This window comes from Pristis pectinata, chromosome 28, assembly GCF_009764475.1.
Source record: "Pristis pectinata isolate sPriPec2 chromosome 28, sPriPec2.1.pri, whole genome shotgun sequence".
In the NCBI taxonomy this organism is placed as follows: domain Eukaryota; kingdom Metazoa; phylum Chordata; class Chondrichthyes; order Rhinopristiformes; family Pristidae; genus Pristis; species Pristis pectinata.
Window position 1 is genome coordinate 14,701,774 of NC_067432.1, and position 19,880 is coordinate 14,721,653.

Here is a 19,880-nt window from a genome sequence, read left to right on the forward strand (position 1 = left end):
GGTATTATACGACACAGTTGTATTGCCTTGATGCTCAAGGGCACAATGATGAGTCTCACGTCACTTTGGTTTCACATTAATTGTCATGCAACTGACTCTGATCGAAAACAATCTTTTTAACGTCCTGTGCCAGAGTTGGCCCTAGTGTGGGCCTCCCATAGCCAGAAGTTAAAATTCCACAGCTGACGGTTCTAACCTTTATGGAGATTTGAAACCACGGTTCAGTTTGTTTGCTCAGAGGGATGTTGGGGATCCAACTGATGTGTCAGAACAAAGGCAGCATAGGCATCCTGGCTAACATTTTACCACAAAACAGATCAACTGATCATTTTCTCACATCGCTATCTGTGAAACTTTGCTGTGTGTAAACAGGTAGACATAGCTGCTGAGGTTAAAAACAGAAGGCTGGAAATTAGATCCATTAACGCCTGTTTTTAATATGTAAATTGTACACAAGAGAGATTTAACTCTGGTTAGATTGTAATAGTAATAATTTCCAAGCATGCGGAAGTTGGCTCAGGCAATTCCGTGTGCAATTCACCTAAGTATGCTTGATGTTTTCCGGTGTCAGTTGTGCATCTAATGATGTCACTACTGTGCACCATATGTTTCCTCCCTGGCCGACATAAATTGGAGCCACTGCATACAACCTGTGACTGTCACTGAACAATGCCAGTAGAAACAGTTGCACTTACTTTTTTGCAATACTTTGTTACATGTGTGGTAATTTAAAGGGGAACCCTGCTGATATCAGGAGACGTGAGAGCTGCAGAACTGAATACAGGCTGCTCAAGCACTTACCAAATGTTTATAGAGCATGCTCAGATAGCGAGTACTTTCTCATCGTTAAGTTTGCTGGATGTTCATTCCATGAGGCCTCAGGAGGACATTGCTGGCAGCTGTCCATTGCAGGAGGTGCTAGGATGGCAATGACTACCCACCTCCCACAGAGCCTTCAGCGACACTATGTCCTACCTGGATCTCTCCGGTGAAAAAAATATTCACAGGCTCAGGTTTTCCAAAACTGTGAAAAATGTAAGATGCTGTTGGTAGACCTTCAGCCACACTCTCAGGCCTGGATTGCTCTCTTGATGAGGTCAAGGTCACATTAACATTGAACTTACAAGATCTTCCTGTGAAGCCACAGAGATCTCTGCCACATCGACAGTATGAGAGGTCACCTGGGGATTGTATTCATGAGGAAATGATTTAATTTCCTTTGATGAAGACCAAATGATATCTCTGAGACTTGCTCTTTAACTTCACTCCTGTCCCTATAAAGGCACCATTAACAACATGGACCTTTACTTCAACAGGAAGGTTTCCACTTCCTCAATGTTGGGAGGGATCATCAGGACATCTTCCTAATGATGAATGCCATCACTGATGTCCTTTGATGAGAGCCCCCCTGTTAAGTTCCCTTGTCCAGTGCACCATCCCCTCACCATTCCTCACTTTTCCTTATAATATATTCCTCACTTTCTTTATAATATATCAATTCCACCTCAGACTTTGCACTGTTAATTTCACAATCCTTCAATATGATTGGTTAAAGAACTACTCTGTAAACAGTATATCACCATGGCAACCCTGGCCTCACCCTATCCGACATATTCCCCTCATTCTATATAATCCTCTCCCACCCTCTCTGCAACTTAAAAGGAACTTGGTTTATGACTTCTCCAGTTCTGAGGAACAGTCTTCAAATGTTAGCCCTGTCTTTCTACAGGTGCTACCTGACAAACTGAGTGCTTCCAGCATTCTCTGATTTTATTTATTGGTTTCCCTGTTCACTTCACTACCTAGTCTCCCTTGCTAAGCCATTCTCAGCTCACTCTTTCACCCACTCACTACACAGGCCCTCCCCAGGTTACGAATATCCCCCCCTTAAGTACAGCTCATACACACGAACAAGGGTTTGGGAGACCGACTGGAGGGGTTTGCTGTTTAGGGCTGCAGGCACCTTCTGCCATGTGAGAACTCTGTTTGCACTAATATCATTGGACCTTGCAGAGAAACCTGAATGGTTGAGTTCAATGCACTGGTTTAACTACACATTAGCCTTGGTTGGCCTATGTTTTTATTTAAATATATTGCCCGACAGCTGCATTTCCAACTTGCGAACCGTTCAGGTTACAAACAGTCCTCAGGAGCAGACCCTGTTGTAACCTGAGGAGGACCTGTACTAAACAACTGAAAACTAAAAAATGCAGTTAAACACCATGTTACAATGAGATTTTATCCATTTTATGAAATTCACTTTGCCCGCAGCTGAAGTTGCTTCATTCAAATGTTGTGAAACAAAATAGTGTGAAAATGAATGCTCATATTACTTCTAACCAGACCAGTACTTGTAAAGGTTGACTTTAATTATATATTTAAATTAAATCCATAGGCAGGTTAAGAAATATTTTTGATTTTGTGACTTTTTCCCTTAAATATATTGTCACATCCTCCAGATACTCTTCAGGATTTCATAATCAATGAACAATGTTTAAATTATAGACACTTTTGATGTGGATTTATAAAGCGGCTTATTTCACCCTTCATTTGCAAATCAAGCCCAATAAAGTGCACACTATTGTGCAGCAGTCATTAACATCTCACCACATTCAGAGGTGTATTTGGTGATCTGGTTTGAAGGAAAGACGTGGTACAAGTTATCAGCCTGCTCTTAGGAGTTCCTGGGGACCCTTAATCATATGACCCATGCAAACAGGAATCTATACCTCATTTTGACATTTTGCTTAACAAATAGTGCATCTGACCATGCAAGGCTCATTGTATTGCACTGAGATATTATCTTCACATGCTAAAATGAGTTCATTCCTTCAAACTTCTGTCTCAGGGGTAGGAATATTTTCAGTAAAAACTATCTGCAATAACGTTGAAGGAGGAAATGGGTAATTTTTAAAAATTTATTATGCTGGATGGTGTTGATGGCAAAGCTCACATACAATTACCTCATACGAGTCAGTACGGTTCTGCTGTTGAAGATGCTCCCCCTGTTGCGGAGTGAGTTCCAAGACTAGGACATTACAGCGATGAAGGAACAGTAATATAATTCCAAGTCAGGCTGGTGTTTGACTTGAAAGAGAACCAGAAGGAGGTGGTGAACCCACGCATGTGTTGCCTTGTCCTTTTCAGTGGTAGAAGTTGTGATTTAGAAAGTGCAGTCAGAGCAGCCCAGGGACAAAACCTCAGTACAACTTGAAGATAGTTGACACAGAAGTCAGACTGTACTGCTGGCAGAGGGAACAGACATTTATGATGGTGAATGGGCTGCCAATCAAATAGGATGCCTTGTCTTGAACCCAAGTTCTCGAGTGTTGTTGGAATGCACTCACTCAGTCAAGTGGAGAACATTCCCTCTAACTCCGGACTCGTGCATTATAGAGTGTGGAAAGGTTCTGGGGATCAGCTGAAGTACTTACAGCAGATACAACCATGAGATATTATAAGAACATAAGAAATAGAAACAGGTGCAGGCATTCAACCCTTTACACCTGCTCTGTCATTTAATAAGATCATGGCTGACCTTAGCGCTCTTTCCGACACTCTCTATATTCCTTAACTCCTTCAATATCCAAAAATCTATCGAGCTCCAACCTGAGTAAAGTCAGTGATTGAATCTCCACTCTTATTTCCGTATCCCTATTAGAACGTATCTTCAAGAACAGAACATGTGGGTCTATCTGTACCTATGTGTGAGTTTGTATTGTGATCTTATTGGACAGCCAACTCCTGTAGAGAGTCTGCTTCCTAATAGCGAAGCAGTTTCACAGATATTCTGTCTGCAGCAGGAAGTTAAAACCTCAACATGGAAACAGTTGTTCACTTTTGAAAATTTGTTACTTAGCCCTCAACAATTTCTTTAGAGAGAGTTAAAAACTTCCACTACCTATATGGGGAGAAGATTTTCCTAACAACACTCTTGAACTGCTTAACTCCAGCTGTAAGGTTATACTTTCCGATTTTGGCTTCTCTCCAACCTCCAACACCCCCTGCCCTCCTCACTGCCCAACCCTTGCTCCAGTGGAGAAATTCATGGAGTTCATGAAGGGGAATTTATGGAGTTGCAGATATATAAAAGTTTCACGGTAGCGTAGCGGTTAGCACGATGCTATTACAGCACCAGCGATCGGGGTTTGATTCCCGTCGCTGTCTGTAAGGAGTTTGTACTTTCTCCCGTGTCTGTGTGGGTTTCCTCTGGGTGCTCCGGTTTCCTCCCACATTGCAAAGATGTACGGGTAGGTTAATTTGGGTTTAAAATGGGTGGCACGGACTCGTTGGGCTGGAAGGGCCTGTTACCACTCTGTAAATAAAATTTTAAAAAAACTAAGAAATAGCTGCAGGCAATTCAGCCCCTCAGTATTGCTCAACCATTCACATCATGGCAGGTCTTCTACTTCAGATCCATTTTCTCTTTTGATTACCAAGGTAAAATGTTGACAATCTATTGTTAATGACTATGCTGCAGCAGCTATAGAGCCTGTTGTGATACAAACTTATCAGAGTGAATAGAATCTGATAAACCAACCTTATTCAGCAAAGTGTTTCCAGTTCTTATAGGACCTGAGCCCAGCTAAATTCTCCTCACTGAGGTGATAATCTACTTTTACAGTCTCGGCCGCTTGCATGTTATTCTAACCTTTCCACATTTATTGAATCTTCTTGAATTTCGTAAATACTTATATTGTAGAATTTAATGTTGAAAAGAAAGCAAAGTCTTGCAACAATGCCACGCAGCCTTAAAAGAATCAGGCATTCGAAATGACTCTGTGTTATGGAGCAGTTTATTTCAGAAGGGTCTGCTGAGAGAACCATTCATGGTGTGGCAGCACAGTGGAGCTTACTGTTTTGGCAATAGAGGGGAACTGAAATATGATCCAACTCAAGGAGCCTCCTGTTGTGCAGTCCAAACCCCAACATGTGCAATAGCAAGAATAGTTGGCAGAAATGCCATTTAATCTTTGAGCTAAGATAAAGAAATTTAAAGAAAATATTTCCTTTGCCATTAATGAACACCAAAACCACACAAAACACAATAGGATTAGGTTGTAAAATGTAAATTCTTATCAGGCACATTTAGGCTATGACTTCACTCATCTCAGCTCAACAGTTAACAGCTGCACATAATTCAAAGTCTGAGCCTGACACTGTAAGTCACACAGTTCTGTGTGGCTATGCGTTATGTAGGAGCACTTTTTCTGACCACTTCTGCTTATCTACCGTAGTCTTAGGGATAGGTGGGGCTGAATAAGGAGCCAGGGGCAGTCGTCATCTCCCCTGTTTTGTCTGTAAGTTTTTAGATGGAATAAAGTGCATTCTCCAGAAGGGTGGTGCTTTAACTTACTTGCAGATCTGAACTTCAGGTTCACATTCCTTGATTGATGTTTGACAGCTTGGCTCCAGGGTTGGAATTACTACTTGGACAGGCCAGTCTGGTTTTTGAGTGGGTGATTCAACAGTTTATAAAATGCAAACCAGACCTCTTTTTAACTTCAGAATGGGTTGAGTTCCTGCACTCATTAGGTTGGTTGGTTCATTAAGGTTGTGGGACCAAGGCTGGCTTAAGTACCTTAGAATATAGCAGCCACTTTGGTGCTGTATTGGGGGAGAGACATGCTAATCTGCTTGATCAGGAGGATGTAACAAATTCCACAAGTTTTCTAATGAAGAGCAAGAATGATCCTAATCAGCATTTACCTTCAAACAACAAGGTCAAAATGGAAATGATTATTTCTCTCATTAATATCTGTACCATATTGAAGTGTGCAATGTGCTGCCTTATTAGACAGTCTAGCCTGGAGGCCACATTTCAACAGCAAGTAATTATTCACTGTGAAATGCTTTGGAGTATCCTGGAATATGAAAGGCGATCCTTCTTTCTATTTTCCTACTTTTCTGCCATTAAGCTTGAAGACATTTTCAGTATATTTACACGTGAAATATAACAGACACAGTGAGATTAAGTTGAGATCCCACCCACTGATTGGCCTCTTCAATGCATAATACACGAACCATTCCAGTTCTACACTGGGTGAAAGGTCACAGCCTTGGTCCTTAGATCAAAATGTAAACAGAAAATGCTGGAAAACCCAGCAGGTCAGGCAGTCATCAGTGGAAAGACAAACTGTCAAGGTTTTGGGTGTGTGACCCTTTGTTAGAACTGTCACACAGCTAGAAAGAGGGTTGAAGACCCGACATGTTGACTGCTTCTCCTTCCACAGATGCTGCTTGACCTGCTGAGTGTTTCCAGCGTTTTCTGTTTTACTTCAGATTTCCAGTGTCTACAGTTTTTTTGAAAGTCCTTAGAATGTTTGATCAGTGTATCTTTTGGTTCAAAGACTGAAGCTACACTTAGCTGGAACACAAGAGATTCTGCAGATGCTGGACTCTGGAGCAATGCACACAAAATGCTGGAGGGACTCAGCAGGTCAGGCAGCATCTATGGAGAGAAATAAACAGTCAACATTTCAGGATGCGAAACATCGACCATTTATTTCTCTCCATAGATGCTGCCTGACCTGCTGAGTTCCTCCAGCATTTTGTCTGTGTTACTTAGCTGGAACAGCCAACAGGTGGCATTCAAAGTCCCGTAGTCTGACAAACCTACATAATTTTGTGTTGGAGCCAATTGAGCCAAATACAATTCATTTAGACTTTGATTACTGTGGACAGAACTTCCTTGTCAGTACCCCTTTTAGAAACAATAGGATGTTAAATTGAATTACAATCAGGAATTAATGAGATATGTTGCAACATTTATCAGAGGCTTTCTACAGGCTTTGGACCTTTGACCAAACACTGGAGTCTTAAAGTTCCTCAGTGATCCCCTTGTCCTGCTTTAACTCTGAAATTCCTAAAATCTTCCGGAGACTCTATGTATCCAGGGTTCTCTGTTCTCCATCTTGAGTAAGAGTGTGAAGCCAGGAGTTTCCCCCGCGGGCTTCAAGACTTTAGTGTTTTAGTGAAGCTTTTCATAAAAGATTCAAAACGTCCTGAGTAAAAAGATGTTATTTAATACTAAATAGCAAAACAAAATCTAATAGCTAGAACAAAAGGTGGAAAAACAGAATATTTAGTGTTCAAAAGCTCTGTTTGATACTCATTGTCATCACTTGCTTGACACGTCATCACCAAACAGGGCCCAAGGAGAGCCTGGTCCTTGAACACTGAAGCAGATCTTCACCGGGGTGTTGAGACCTGCTATAGTGTTAGTCAAAAGACCCCAACCAACCTATTGAGAAGTAAGAACTATCCATCTTTCTCCAGGTAGTGTCTTCTTAACCAGCTTAACCCCTGATTGACCCCAGCAGCAATGATGTTGTCACCCGTGTCCTCAACCCCCGTCATCTCTCCGAACTAGCTCCCAGTGAACTGTAGCTCCCAGTTCAGAGAGATTTCAGTTCCGATGTGAGATAGAATAGGCAGGATTTTTCTTGGAGCAGAGAATGCTGAGGGAGCATTTGACTGAGGTACGCAAAATTATGAAAGGCACAGACAGTAGGGTACTGAGATACTTTTCTCCATAGCAGAAGTGTCTATAGGCATAGGTTTAAGGGTTCCAAGACTTAGACAAATTTATTTTTAAGATCTTTATTAGTCGCATGTACATCAAAACACACAGTGAAATACATCTTTTGCATAGTGATTTTGGGGGGCAGCCCGCAAGTGTCACCACGCTTCCGGCACCAACATAGCATGCCCATAACTTCCTAACCTGTACGTCTTTGGAACGTGGGAGGAAACCGGAGCACCCGGAGGAAACCCACACAGACACGGGGAGAACGTACAAACTCCTTACAGACAGTGGCCGGATTTGAACCCGGGTCGCTGGCGCTGTAAAGCATTATGCTAACCACTATGCTACCGTGCCTGCCAGAGGGCGATTGAAGTCTGGACCTCATTGCCTGAAGAGGTGGTGGAGGCGGACTCTCACAAAATTTAAGAAAAAGACCTCCAGGCAAATAGAGAGAGAGAAAAAAAACACACTGGATAAGGTGACTCTGCTCTTTTCCCGCTGCTGCCGCTTCCCGTGCCTGCGCACTGGCTTCTGCTCAAACAGTGTTGAAGAGCAGAGAGACCTTGGGGTGCAAGTCCATGGCTCATTGAAAGTGGCTACACAGGTAGATAGGGTGGTTAAGAAGGCTTATGGAATGCTTGCTTACATTAATTGAGGTATTGAGTACAGGAGTCAAGAAGTTATGATGCATCTCTGTAGAATTCTGGTTAGGCCGCACTTAGAGTATTGCGTGCAATTCTGATCACCTCACTATAGGAAGGATGTCGAGGCTTTAGAGAGGGTGCAGACGAGGTTTACTAAGATGCTGCCTGGATTTGAGGGCATGTGCTATCAGGAGAGGCCAGACAAACTTGGGCTCTTTTCTCTGGAGCGGCGGAGGCTGAGGGGTGATCTGTTGGAGGTGTAAAAAATTATGAGGGGCATAGATAGGGTGGACAAGCAATATCTTTTTCACATTATTAAGCTACCCAATACCAGAGGACATGCATTTAACTGAGAGGAGGTAGGTTCAGAAGAGACGTGAGGGGTAAGTTTTTTACTCAGAGAGTGGTGGATGCCTGGAACACCTTGCCTGATAGGGTCGCGGAGGCAAATTCATTGGGGGCTTTTAAGAGGGGCTTGGATGGGCGCATGAATGAGAGGCAAATGGAGGGTTATGGGCTTTCTGTAGGTAGGAGGGATTAGCTATGTCAGCACAACATTGTGGGCCAAAGGGCCTGTTCTGTGCTGTACTGATCTATGTTCTATGTCTTACGAGCACTTGAAATGCCATTGGCACAAAAGGTTGCAAGCCAAGTGCTGGAAAATGGGATTAGTAATTATGGAAACTTGATAGCCAGACTGGATATCATGGGCTGAAGGACATGTTTCTGTGTTGTATAACCCTATGACAAAGGTGTCAGAGGGGCAGCAGTTCCAGGACATCGACATAGTCATGATCGAGGAATGGTTGCCAACGTTGAGGTCCAAATAGTGTGTAATTCAGAAGTGATAGTTTTCCTCTGGTATTGCTGCTTACTATTCTCAGAATAAGTGACGAGAGAGAGAGAGAGAGAGAGAGAGAGAGAGAGAGAAGCTTTTGAAGTAACTTGCTACTGTTGATTCTAAAGGTTGTACATTCTACAGTCACATGTACTAATAGCCAAATGGGTGGGCAGAGTACTGCGGCAGATAACATGATCATCAAACTGCTGTCTTAAATTTGGCGTCAGGTTTTTCTTTGGTTGTGTCTGCATCCATCCAAAACAGTGGTGACCTTACAGCCACATTTTAATTGGCGTTTTCCATATGTTGGGAGGGGTTTGAGAGTTCAGAAGACAATAGAATCATCATGAGATAACCAGAACCTGGCTTGCTCCTGTGGCCACAGTGATCACCCAGAAGAGGGGGAATAGGTAATGGTGCGACAGTGAACAAAAGGGAGACTGATGGGTCTAGAAATTTATTCACACATCTCCAAAAAAAATCCATTGTGCTATTGAACCTTGGCCTAATCTATGGAAGAACAATCTTCATCATGTTTTTCAGTGCCTTAGTGCCTATCAGTAAAAACTTCCTCATTCTTCAGCAGGATTTGTGTTCTACTTGGCACTTCTATTTGGCAAAAAAAACCTTCCCTAATTGATGTCAACTGTAGTAAAACAGAAAAAAATTCCAATGCGAAATTTCAACCTCACTAGTTTGAAAAACAATAGTTCTTATTTGTTTACAGAGCAACCAGGTTTCCCCTGACACCATCACCTAAAGAACCAACACTCACCTCTTGTCCTCACTGAGCTCTGTGAGCTCCTGTGACCTCAAATATAACCTCACACATGCACTTTGACTCCTTTGTCCACAGAGGTTGGGTCGCATTATTCTCAGCTCCTTAGCTTCAGGATCACCCCAGACAGCTTCTGCTGCTCCCTGCCATATCTCACAGTCTGCTGCTCACTGCCACACTGGGGAGGTCACTCAAGTTCCACACTCAAAGAGAAGAAGACTTCATTTATTCTTCAAATCCCTGGTCCCATTCTTCCTGCTCCTTTACATCTCTCCAGGAACCTCCCACTGGAAACCTGTCTATCACCCTAGAGGGTCTCCATTTCCCTCTAGCTACTGTGAGCCCTGTCCTTCACCAGCCTGTTCAAGTCACCTTGACACCCTGGGAGCACTCTCTCACGACCCCACTTTCATCATTATATCATTCATTACTTTGGTTGCAGCACTCCCATGTGGCCGGAAGAGTGCTTCTTGTATTTGACACAGCTGCAGAGCTAACAGCAGTGATTACACCTACTAGGGCACATGGTGGGACTTGCACCTCACTGATAGGGAACATCACATTGAAACTGACAAGGGCAATTTCACCACAAAGGTTACCCAGGGAAATGTTCTGTGAACGTTGCAGTTAAAGTTCTTGCTCTTTATGTAACTTTCACACAGAGTATTAAGGTGCCCCACAATGCTGTATTTTAAATGCCAGAAAAAGGAACAGCTTCTAAGCCTCTGGGTTTCTTTATTAGGAAAGCACAAAAACTAGAAAGCCAAAATAAAAAACAGAAAACACTGCTCTTTAAGACTGCATAGAGTTATACAATGCTATAACCAGCCAGAGTGGGTAATTCTCCTATCAGTCAAATGTGGTGACAACACTGTTGTAAGTGGCTAAGGCTGATAGTAGACACAATATCTATATGCAGCTACCCCATATATATTGCATTTTTCTGTAGACCTTGCCCTGCTTCTAGAGGTTGCTGTTGTTTCTGTCTCTTTCATGCTGTGAATAGGCTCTTGTTGCTGAGAAAATTGGCTCTTTGCTCTTGAGTTAAATGTGTTGTCTCGATTGGCTGCTGTTTTGTCAATAAATACCCTGTTTTTATTTAGACAATAATTGGTAATTAGGGAGCGAAAATGTCACCTGCCATTTATTTGCCAATGTGTAGATGTCATTGATATCTTGTACTGGGCCAGCAGAAGCCAATTTATTAATGGAGAAGCTGTGAATGGAATCATGAGTGAACTATTCCCCTCCCCCTGACCTTGACAGACAAAAGGTCATTGACGAAACGACAGAGGTTGAGGTCATTTCTCTGTGACGTCCTGGCAGCTGAGATAATCGCCTTCTCACAACTACACACATCGCACGGTAGTGTAGCGGTTAGCATAACGCTTTACAGCACCAGCGACCTGGGTCAATTCTGGCCGTTATCTGTAAGGAGTTTGTACGTTCTCCCCGTGTCTGTGTGGGTTTCCTCTGGGTGCTCCGGTTTCCTCCCACATTCCAAAGACGCACGGGTTAGGAAGTTGTGGGCATGCTATGTTGACGCCGGAAGCGTGGCGACACTTGAGGGATGCCCCCAGAACACTCTACGCAAAAGATGTATTTCACTGTGTGTTTCGATGGACGTGAAACTAATAAAGATATTTTATCTTCCTTTGTATCACCTATTAAATCTAGTTTTTGTAATTTGAGAAGAGAATTAAGCTTCAATCTCAGGCCATGAAGAGTTTCTCAAAGTAACTGTTTCTTTTCCCTGGTATTTCACATTTTACTTTTCACAAAAAACTTAGACATTCTAAAGGATGAAATTTGGAAAGGAATCTAGACTGGTATTTTTCTTGTACAGGTCATTCCAGGTAACGAATAGGTTCCATTTTTACAGTCGTTCACAAATCAGTTTTATCCACAAGTCAAAAAATACACAAAAATCACTCGATATGGTAACCATACCTTCACAGTATTGTAACGTATGGCATCAAAAACACATAAGACTGATAAGATACAACAATTATAAAAAGCGGAGAGAGAGGAAACTAGTTCTGCCATTTGTAGGACTTCTGAATTTAGTGATATTATGAGAGCTTGCTTGTATGTAAGAGTGTCCAAAATGGCAGATGTTCTTAACCTCGACATGGCCTGTATATGTAAAGCCAGATGAGAGAGAGCTATTACACTGCAAGGGCATCACAGCCCAAATTCAATTTCATTGCCATGCACATATATGTGGAGTTCACCAGCGATCAGCACTGATCTGAGTGATGCTTAGAGTAGATTGACTCAGCCAATACTCTGATTGACCACTGATCCCAGTAGTCAAGCCTGGGACACCCCCAGTCTTATTCTCTCAGTGCTGCACTAAACTGTAGTGCAGCTGAATTGCAGATTCTCATCTGCACTAGCCCCAGCCCTAGCTTTAATGTCAACATCTTCTTTGTCATTTACAGTTCAGGCTACGGATTTGGCCAATGATACCCTGAGCAATACTTCCAACTGTACCCTCACTTTGCACTCTGCTTCTCTAACCAGGCTCCGTGCTCTACCGAGGCCATTCCTTATGCGGAAGGTGATTATTCTTCAGAACCCTTACCCCAGCTTCCCTTGTTGACTTTTAGCCTTTCTTTCAAAGGCCCATCACAAACCTAATCAAAAACAGAACACAGCAAATGCAGGAAGTTCACTGAAATGTTAGAAAGAAGCAGTTAGCTGAAATTTGGGAATCCACCCTTTGGAAATGAAAAGGCCAATTAAGCACTTTCACAGATTCATACCGAGGGGAAGGGATGGAGTAAAACTCAATAAACAGATACAGGAATTATGGCCACTGTGCTCTTTGGTGATGCAAGATCCAGGAAAGGAATTGAAGTGGCAGAGATGCTGAGAGGCCCAAGGGGGAAGGTGAGGAAATGGGAGAGGGAAAACCTGGGGATCAGATAGGAAATCAAAATCCATTAGCACTATTTCCCACATAGCCTGAGGATGTTAATAGAAACCAATGCACAGTGGCTGTAATGGAAGTGGTAAAAAGGGTCCTTATTCCTGCATCTGCAAAGATTTCATTTTATTGCAAACGTTCTTGGCCAATACCATGTTTTTTTGACTTCTTTTCCCAGAATAATAAACATTTTAGAACTGCCTATAAAAAGAGTAGCAGGTGGTGTGGGGCTGAAACACACAGCAGACACCCACAATGCAATCTCTTTGTTTTGCTCCCGTTCACATCAACATGACAACCTGGCAGATCCTCAATAATCCTGCTCAGCCCCTCAGGAATTAAACTTCTCTCTGGCCTCATGCAACAGTTAAGTTTCCTTCTAAAAAGATTCATCAGGACCACACTGACCACAATACAGCAAAAGCGAGAGTCGAGATCATTTTGTGGCCAGAACTCTTTCTCACTTGTGCCTGGCTCATTTAGATAACAAACCTTTTTGCTTTATTTCTTCCATTGCCAACCCTCTTCCCCTTTTCCCTGAAATTATCGGCAGTTTGCTGGACCACAAATCCAAGGCCATTGGTTGAATTCTTGTTAAATCCAAAAGGGTCCACTAGCCTGGTCCAACAGTGAGGTGCCAATAAGTGGTTTAGTTGTGGGACCCCATTCCAAATTTCAGCTGCTCCTGAAGCCTCCCTGAACACATGTCCTGAAAGTGTGTCAGCCAGGAGCTGGGGGTCGAGGAAGGGAAGGTTGGCATCCGGATCGGAACTTGGGCTGTAGCTGGGATTGAGGAGGGACTGAAGGAACGATTAGTTGCTGGAATGAGGTTGTGTCAGAACAAGGGACAACTCACTGAGGATCACAACTGAGAACAAGGAGGTGGAGCCAAGGATCGTATCTGTCAATCACAGGTGCCAATCTAAAGGTGTTCGAGGGGAGAGGGGTTTAGAGATTTTAGGCTCAGGGGATTGCAGGGTCGGGTGGTTGTGAGGTTCAGAGGGGCCTCGGAAGAATGAGAGGTGACCTTATTCAGACATATAGGATGCTGTGTGTGCAAAACAGGGTAGATATTGAGATGTTTTCCATACCAGGAAGGTCTCAAACAAAGGGCCGTAGCTACAAAATAAGGGGCCGTCATTTATTACAGAGGTGCGTAGAAATTTCTTTTCACAAATGGTGGTGAATCTCTGGAATTTTCTGCCCCACAGGGTTGTGGAGGCTACATCATAAGAAGTATTTAAGGTGGAGATAGATAAATTTGTGAAAGATCAGGGTTCTGGGGAACTGGCACAGAAATGGAATTGAGGCCAGCACAGATCAGCCATGATCATATCGCATGGTGGGGCAGGCTCAAGGGGCCTGATGACCCACTCCTGCTCACTATTTTCTTGCGTTCAGGGAGAAGGTGGTTGGGAAGACGTAAAGGTCAGAGAATTTACAAGGATGTTGCCGGGACTTGAGAACCTGAGTTACAGGGATAGGTTGAATAGGTTAGGACTTTATTTCCTGGAGCGCAGGAGAATGAGGGGAGATCTTATAGAGGTATACAAAATTACGAGGAGTATAGATAGGGTAAATGCATGCAGGCTTTTTCCCCTCAGGTCGGGTGAGACTGAAATTAGAGGACATAGGTTTAGGGTGAAAGGTGAAACATTTAAGGGGAATCTGAGGGGGAACTACTTCACTCAGAGGGTGGTGCAAGTGTGGAATGAGCTGCCAGTGGAAGTGGTGAATACGAGTTTAACTGTAACACTTAAGAGAAGTTTGGATAGGTACGTGGATGAGAGCGGTATGGAGGGCTATGGTCCGGTGCAGGTAGATGGGACTAGGCAGAAAACCAGGCCGGCACAGACTAGATGGGCTGAAGAGCCTGCTTCTGTGCTTTTGTGCTGTAGTGACTCTATTGGAGCCTGAATTTCGAGAATCCCGTCTATGGGGTGGTGGATGGGGCAGATCTCTGAGCAATCACAGTAGTGACATATTCACGTGTGAAGTGTACGAATTGGTGGGATCACTGATTCACACCTCTCCAATGTTGATATGATTTTGACATATGGATAACATGCAGCACGTAGTGTGGCTTCCTCACAGCTCCGGAGACCCAGGGTCGATCCCAACTTTGAGTATTGTCTGCGTGGCATTTACATGTTCTCTCCCTGACTGTGTGGGTTTCCCTGGGTGCTCTGGTTTCTTCCCACAACCCAACAATACATTGATGAGTTAATGGACATCACTGTAGATGACCCATTAACATATGTTAATGCCAAAAAGAATCAAGTAGCAGGGATACAGGGAAGTACTGAGAAGGTAAATTAGTAAATTGGTAAATTGGTTTATCATTGTCACATGTACCGAGGTACAGTGAAAAACTTTGTTTTGCATGCCATCCATATAGATCATTTCATCGCATCAGTTACATCAAGATAGTACAAGGGAAAACAATTACAGAATGCAGAATATGGTGTTACAATTACAGAGACAGTGCAGTGCAGGCAGACAATAAGGTGCAAGGCCATGACGAGGTAGATTGCGAGGTCAAGAGTTCATCTTATCCTACAAGGGGACCGTTCAGTAGTCTTATAACAGCAGGATAGAAGCTGTCTTTGAGCCTGGTGTATCTTCTGCCCAGTGGGGTGGTGGGTGGGGGGGAGAAGAGAGAGTGACTGGGGTGGGAGGGGTCTTTGATTATGTTGGCTGCTTTACCGAGGCAGGAGGACCAGTGGGATTCCCCTCCAGGGAGCCGATACTGATCCAATGGGCTGAATGGCCTCCTTCTGTGTCATTATAAATGTAAGATTAGGCAATATTGCTCAGATTGAATGGAATGCAGTGCAGAGTCTATCTCCACAGAGAATCAGAGTCTCGTGATGCTTTGATCCTGGCTGAGATGCACATGGGAGCACTGCCTCTTGGACATCTTTGGTGTCCAAGAGGTTAGGATCTCCGTCCTCCTCCGACGAGGACCCCACCCCTTCTCTCTGGGACCTCTCCACATTCCCCATTCCTCCTGCAAAGTGGGTCACCAAAACCCCATGTTAGGACTGAGTACGGTTTGGAGGTCCAGGTGTAATTCCTCGCACCACCTCCCTTGGACCTTCGATACATGATACCAAACAGATGTGTCAACACGTATCTACATCCAACTCCCCTTCAAGTCAACCCTCCAATGAATCCACAATGAATTGGTGATCCTTTAAACAGCATAGAACAGAGGGGTGGGGTGAGGAGTTTCTTCTGACTGCCGAACATTGAGTTCTCTGGCCGAGTTGTACACACAGTGCTCGTTGGTTCATTGAGGTCTAATTGACATTGCTGGCACCGATTCAACATTGCGCATTGATTGACATCACGCTGTGGTTGCTCTACGTCAGCCTGGTGTTGCAGTTGACACCCACGCTGCCAGCCTTATCAAAATTGTCAGCAAAAGATGTGTTGAAAATGTGCACACATTGTCTGTAAAACTTTGCCCAAATTAGCACACATATTGCCTAGTTGTGAGGTCCTAAGTTGCACTGTGAATTTATGCAGCAGCCAGTTCTGCTGCTGATGCTATCTTGAGTCCCAGAGGAGTCCCTGAGCCCTGCTGGTAGCTTCCACAAAGACTGGATTCAGTTTTAATGCACAAAATCAGAGATGAAGTGATAGCAGAGAATTGCGCCACCCCCTGGAGTTATGTAATATTTCAGCCAGGACACCATTTCAGCCAGGACACCTTTTCCAGCCAATCTGAAGAAAGTAATAATGTCCTAAATAAATATGTTGTCATGACTGGACATTGTGTTTGTGTGAATGTGCTATGGGTGACATTCTAATTGATACTGAGTTCAGTTCCTTAAAGCTTATTGCTTTATTTCTTGTGTTGTAATAATGTTGCTACATGCAAGAGTGAAGAACCTTAACGAACCTTAGCAGCAGATCTGATCACTAACAGCCTTGGGCATCTTCTGAGCTGCACTAAGAGCTGTTGCTCACTTTGGGCCTTAGATATATTGTTTCAAAAATTGCAGAGCAGGGTGTGTGTTAAACAAAAATTCATGAATATACTTTGTATGTCGCTGTTGTTTAGAGGCAAGTATAGCATCTGCTTGTTCACCATAACATGCTATCACACAGCTCGGAAAGAGGCCCTTCGGCACACCAATCCACGCCAACCCTCCAGCACCCATTTACGTGAATCCCATTGTATTCTCCCTACATTTCCATCAACTCCATCCAGATTTTCTCACACGCCGATGCACTAGGGGCGATATGCATGGCCAATTAAATTATCGACCCATGCCCTGCCTTTTCCTTTGCTGCGTTTTGTGATGGATCATGTAACTATTCTTATTGTATTTAATTACTAAATATTTAAACTCATAGAGTTGTAGAGACATAGAGCTAAACAGCACAGAAACAGGCCCTTCAGCCCAACTCGTCCATGCTGACCAAGTTGCTTAATTGAGCTAGTCCCACTTACCTGTGTTTGGTCAATATCCCTCAAAATTTTTCCTATTCCTGTCCTAATTTCTTTTAAAGGTTTTAACTGTACCCACCTCTACCACTTCCTCTGGCAGTTCATTCTATATACGCACCACCCTCTATGTGAAAAAGATGCACCTCAGGTCCCTTTTAAATCTTTCCCCTCTCACTTTAAAACCTGTAGTCTTGGACTCCCCTATCCTGGGGAAAAGACTGTGGCCATTCACCTTATCTATGCCACTCATGATTTTATAAACCTCAATAAGGTCACCCCTCAGCCTCCTGTGCTCCGGGGAAAAAGGTCCCAGCCTATCCAGTTTCTCCTTATAACTCAAACTCTCTAGTTCCGGTAACATCCCTCATAAACCTTTCTGGCACCCTTTCCAATCTAATGAGATCCTTCCTATAGCAGGGCGACCAGAACTGTGCACAGGAAGGAGGAGTGGATCCATCTTCTTTGGACCCTGTCACAAACTTCTTTCCCTCACCTTTGTCCCTCATTCTAGAAACTCTCTGAAGCTGGACCATACTGTTCACAACTTTAGGGTCATACTCGATCCTTAGATGCATTTTGAACTTCCTATCCACCCCAGCACTATAACTACCTATTTCCACTTTCATAATCTTGCCTCAGTTTAGCTTGTTGAAGCTTCCATCCACGCCCAGCAAACTTCCCTCATTCTACTCTCCATCAGCTTCATCCAAAGCCCTGCTGATGGTGTCCTAATTCACACTGTCCCATCCACCCAGTGCCCTACACTGTCTCCTGGTTAGGACTGGTTAGAGACAGAGGGAGGGGAGTAGGTGTCAGAGGAAGGCAGAGTGAATATAGGCTTGTGGAATGGGGGGTATTGGGGGGGGGTGCAGGGGTGCAGGAACCGAGAGGCAGAGGGTGGGGACAGAGAGCAGGGCAATGGGAGATCAGAGGAGAATTGGGGGCAGGGAGGAGTGAAGGCGTACAGAGGCAACAGAGAAGAGAAAGGGAAAGGGCGATATGAGTCTGAGGAGGGTGCTAGACTGTCGGCACAGATTGGTGGGCAAGAGAGTAGGCAGCAAATCAAACTGAACCCCAGCTCAGTGGGGTCCAGACTCTTAGAGAGGTTGTTGCTTCAGTTTATTCCCCATCAGTCTGTACATACCCCTCTCACTCCTCTCCTTTCCTCCTTATCCTCCTCCTTCACTCACCTCTCTTTCCCTTCCCTCTCCCACACCTTTCCTCAGGAACTCCTGCATCCCCATCAGCAGGCTGCACCCTGCATCCTCAGATGTCAGGCAGGTCTCAGGCAGGTTCTATCTCCACTCTCGTAACTTAGGGAGAGTTGGGAGTGGAGGACTGGCCAGTGATGAGAATCAGCCTCTGGGGGAAGGAGAGGTGTATCCCAGCGCAGAGGGAGGGAGCAAGATAGTGCATTTGGAGGCAGTCTGAGAGCCGGTCCTGTAATCCAGGTGAGTATTGTAGATCCATGAACTAGGAGCAGGACCAGACTGCTCAGTCCCGCCTGCCTGCCTGTGTGAAACCATACAGCTAAGCTGAATCAGCTGCTTCAGAAGCTATAGGCTGAAGACCGTCCCCTTCAAACTCACTCCAAAAGGTCATTGAAATCTGTCCATAATCATCCTCTAACTTTGGAGACTACAAACCAGTTTTGATGGGAATTATTGTTCCTGTCCTTAATCATCCTGCAATTTGACAAATATCCTGTCAGAACAGCAATTTATCTGTTTTGGAAGCGGATCTACAAAGAAAATTGATGAACTGTAAGTTTTTGTCCATAATGTAGGACCTGTAGCATGAGCTCCTCATTGTCCTTTGCTATATCAAATTAAAAGGAAGTTGGATATTCTAATGATGAAGAGTCTGGACCCGAAATGTTGACTGTTTATTTCCCTCCATAGATGCTGCCCGACCTGTTGAGTTCCTCCAGCATTTTGTGTGTGTTGGATATTCTAATACAGCTTTGAGAATGGTTTATAAATGGTGAGATTACATACAATTTGTGTGCATTTACAACTCTGAGATGAGAGACAAGTCTAAACTTGCCCCCTTTACTCACTGTTAGCATTGTTCTGTGGGGTCCAGGTAATGTTACATCTATGTGTCCTTCTCTAGTTCCATCTGGGAGGTGATATTTGCCAAGCAGAATTATGACAAAATAATTTTTGTTAGATAATTTATTTTTTATGTTGGTGGAAACTGTCTGATGTTTACTTAATGTATCTCAGAATCAATAACTAGACCTGATTCCCTGAAGGAATCTTTCATCTGAACACGTCATGTGTGATCTAAACTACACCTGGAGCTGCTGCCAGTGTCACATGGACCTGCAACCCAGAGTACAGTTAACCCAAGTGGAGAATGAGTGAGTCATTCACTTTATTCTCATGACACATGGGGAACTTTTAATCAAATGTGTGATTCTTACACCATCATGAATCAACTTAAATTCATTTTCATCTTGAATCCTTAATTAAATAAGGATAAAGAAATGACAACTCTGGATTACAAAGAGATTAGCAACAACAATCTGAGCAGTTTTAAGCCTTGTGAACCCTGAGTCTAAGGACACAGTACAACCAATGAGAAAGAGTCAAGGCTCACTTGGGAACACATTCTGTGCAGTTACTACAGGCCCACATAAACTGAAGGACTCCTATATGAAAACTAAGAATGTTCAGTGCACCTTTAAAATCGT